At 52.3% G+C, this 3,919-nt stretch overlaps 1 pseudogene; it reads right to left on the bottom strand.

Annotated features, from left to right (window-relative positions):
- Positions 1–1,203: 1,203 nt before the first annotated feature.
- On the bottom strand, positions 1,204–2,110 carry LOC103284531 (phospholipid scramblase 3-like; annotated as a pseudogene).
- Positions 2,111–3,919: the final 1,809 nt, after the last annotated feature.

Here is a 3,919-nt window from a genome sequence, read left to right as displayed (position 1 = left end):
AGGAGCACGCTAACCTACCTGGCAGGAGCATCTGTCCCTGGTTGTCAGAGCACGTCATAGCAACTGGTTGACCAGTTGACTTTATGCCCCCTGGTGGTCAGTGCATGTCATAGCTAGTGGTTGAGCATCCTTAACATATCATTAGCATATTATGCTTTGATTGGTTGTCCGGTTGTTCTGCCATTGGGTCTATTTGCATATTACACTTTTATTATATAGGACTAGAGGCCCAGTGCACAAAATTCATGCACTGGGGGCGGGGGAGGGGGGTCCCTCAGCCCGGCCTGCACCCTCTCCCAGTCCGGGACCCCTCAGGGAATGTCTGCCTGCCAAGGAATGGGCCTAAGACAACAGTTGGAAATCCCTCTCGCAGTCTGGAACCCCTCGCTCCTTACTGCCTGCCTGCTTGCTGCTCCTTACCACTGCTGAGAAACTTAAACTCCTTCCTCTGTGGTCACACAACTGTCACATGCCAGGCAGTCACTCAGAAATATCTTGGTGTCGACCAACTTATGGAATTCTCCCTTCTCTCCATTCTCCTGAGCCGGACTCCGGACGTTGACTGCGGCATTCTCTTGGTCATCATTTTCTTTTCCCCAAAATGTTACAAAGTTTATATGAATATAACATACAAAGATGCAGCCTCCTTTGTAGGAACTGGGAAGGAAGGGGTGGTTAAGTAAGGCACACAGAGCTGCAGCAAGCACCAGCTGTGTGGAGGGCCACGGGGGAGAGGAGGTTGGTACTGGGGCTGAGGCCCTAGAGCCATTGCTGGGGAAGTAGGGATCCCCTCTGAGTGTCATGTTCTGAGGCTGAACTAATTGGTCAAGCTGAGGCAGAGGTGGGTGGCCATATCAGCCATCTTTGGTGCTGTTTACCCTTTCCCACCCCAGCTCTGTTGTAAAACCCCAGAGCCCTGGATTCCAAAGGCCCCATCCAGAGCAGAGGCCCTGGAAGGGGGTGAGAGGAAATGGGTAGGGCAAGTTTGAAAGTCGATATGCCTGTGTGCTGAGGGATGGCAGAGACAGAGGTGAGAGGTAGCAGGGGAAGGCATCTCATACATACTTTTCTGTAGGGGCCACAGGTGAAGGAGGCCAGTGGAGCAGAGTAGGGATGGGGCACCATGGCCCTAGCCTCTTAGGCATCCCTCTCTGTCCTCTGCAATGTACATGGAGGAAAGGGCTACCACTAAGGAGGGGCCAGGCCAGGCCAGGTGACCATCTTGAGTTCTGGCTGAGGGGATGGTCCTCACCCTGAGATGCCGTCTAACTGGTGATGGCAGAGGGCCCAGTGCCTCCTCGCTTCTCGAAGAACATGTAGTCAATGAGGACTATGGCTCCCAGCAAGTACAGCCTTCACTCTCATGTCCAGATCCAGCAGAAACTGCAAGCCAAAGTCATCTGCATCCATGAGGGCTTCTTTGAGCAGCCCTCCCCCACACCACTGCTTGCTGATGCGGCCCACACTGTGGGACTCATCCAGAGTCTTCACCTCAAAGTTGGTGCCTGTGCCACAACCACAGGTCCAGCAGGGCCCCACCACTCGCAGGATCCTATGGCAATCGGCATCTTGAATGGAGAACTTGGGGAGGAAGGGATGCCAGGTCTGCAGCACATGGCCAATGGTGGTGCCTGGTGGGGACTGTACTTCCATCTCTCGGTCCCCGGGGTCCATCAGATGGACGCGAAGGGGCCTGCGGGCCCACAGCACAGACGTGCACAGCAGTTGCTCTCTTCAGCTGCCTGACCCAGGGGCTGTCCAGCTCCTGAGCACAGTTCATACCGGTTACTTGTCTCCCAGCCTAGGAGCGTTTCCACTCACGCAGCCCTCTGGTGAATCAGGATCTGCTGATCAGTTGGCACCAAGAATTCGAGGCCAGAAGGCACCCTGGGCAGTGGCAAGAGGGAGGCAGCAGGCCCAGCAGCAGGCCCCAGGGCACTGGGGGCAGGCGAGGGGAAGAGAGTGAAGTCGGGAGCAGGGGCAGGCATGTGGGTGGGCACTGGTGCTGGTCCGGGCCCAGGATGCTACACCTGCTCCGGTTACCCAAAGGTCACAGGGTAGGGAGGAGGGGGCGAAGGGGTGTAGCCTGTGGGGGCAAGTATCCTGCCATAGGAAAGGGATGAGGGTTCTCGGGTTGTCGCTATACCAGAAGCTTAGTTCTAGAAGTGGAGGCAAGCTTGGGGACAGCCGGACAAACACAGAAAGAGACACAAAGACGAACAGGCAAACATGGAGAGGCGGCTGCACCAGGCACCCACCCATAAGGGTCTCTCGGGCGGCGCCTCTGACTCGGGGAGAAACCAAAAGTGTCAGCGGGCTGGGCAGAGTACTTGGGACCCTGGAGTCCTTCTGGGTTTTCCAGAACCACCCCCTCCCTTTATTCTCCTATTCTCCGTGGAGGCGGCTGCTAGCAGATGGCAGGACAGATGAATCCGCAATCAGACTGATGGCCTGACCTCCAGGGAGGTTTCCTGACCCTCTGTGTCCCCCACTCACTGAAGCCCCTAAAATAGTCGGGGTGCCCAGCGCTGGGAGGCTCCCAAGAGCTCGTGGAGGCGGGACGTTGGTCATTCATTTTTGTTTTGTTACTACATTCCTTCCGTGTGCAGTGATCATACTTCATCAGGAGTGGGGCGTGCTCGAGTGACCTGGAGGAAGCATGGGGAGAGCAGTCGCCACTGTTCGCCGCTGGTGCCGTTGGTGATATCCTTTCTTCCCTGTGGAGCGTCTAGGGAGGGGAAGTGGCCTCAGTGCCCAAGGCCGAGTTTCAGGAGGCCAGCAGCACTGTCGGATCATGCTGGCAGTACTGGTCTGTTGGTGCCTGGCCTGTCCTCTTGAGATTGAACCAGCAGGACTCCTAAGGGAGCCAGTCCCCAGTTCTGCCCCACCTCCACCACCGATTGATTGGCGTCTGAGGGCCAGTAGGAGGGACCAAGAGGTCTGCCTTCCAGCAGCTCACCAGTCACCGCTCACCAGTCACCACTGCCACCAACTGATCAGCTTCTGCTCCCTCAGCTCCCTAGCCTGGTGTTCGGTCATCCCTCCGGTCGTGACGGCACCTGGGTTTTTATATATATTAGGATTGTGTGGTGACATACTGTGCTGTTTCTGGTTTAATGCTTAATAAACTGTCCTCTCACTGGCAGATATTCATAAATTATTTGTGTTTTTTCTCTAGTGTTTCTATCATCAAACTGACCCAAATACTTTTTTCCCATATCTATTAAAAACTTTAATACCAACTAAACTCTTTAACAGGGTGGATTAAAGTATTTGTGTTCTTTCTTGTCACTTGCACATGCTATTTCTTCCACAGGCAATATCCTTTGTTCTTTTCCTGCCAAAACATGGCTCAAAGCTCTCATCACAAATCTTTGGTGATTGGCCCAAATATTACCAAGATTTGACAAAAAAAAAAAAAAAATTGATGGACATAGTGTATGTAAGGAAATACAAAGAGTGACGAGAAAGGAAATTTGTCATGTTATATCTTAATTCATTAATCTTTATTTCAACCTAAGTCTATATTCGCTGTAACATGCACTAAAATGAATAAATTACTTGACATTTTAAAATGGATTTTAAATTAAATGAAGGAACTAACACTAGGAATGAAAGTTAATATTAAGAAAAATAATTTTTAAATATGCATAGAGGAAAATCATAGACAGCCTAAGTAGTAAAGAAGTAATTCCTTGGGAAAATATTAATGTACTAGAGGCCCAGTACATGAAATTCGTGCACAGGGATGTGTGTCCCTCAGCCCATCCTGCACCCTCTCCAATATGGGACCTCTCGAGGGATGTCTGACTGCCCATTTAGGCCCGATCCCGGGCAGTCCGACATCCCTCTCACAATCCAGGACTGCTGGCTCCCAACTGCTTGCCTGCCTGCCTTCCTGATTGCCCCTAACCACTCT

This window comes from Eptesicus fuscus, chromosome 10 (assembly GCF_027574615.1).
Source record: "Eptesicus fuscus isolate TK198812 chromosome 10, DD_ASM_mEF_20220401, whole genome shotgun sequence".
In the NCBI taxonomy this organism is placed as follows: Eukaryota; Metazoa; Chordata; class Mammalia; order Chiroptera; family Vespertilionidae; genus Eptesicus; species Eptesicus fuscus.
This window is presented reverse-complemented; position numbering and strand designations above follow the sequence as displayed.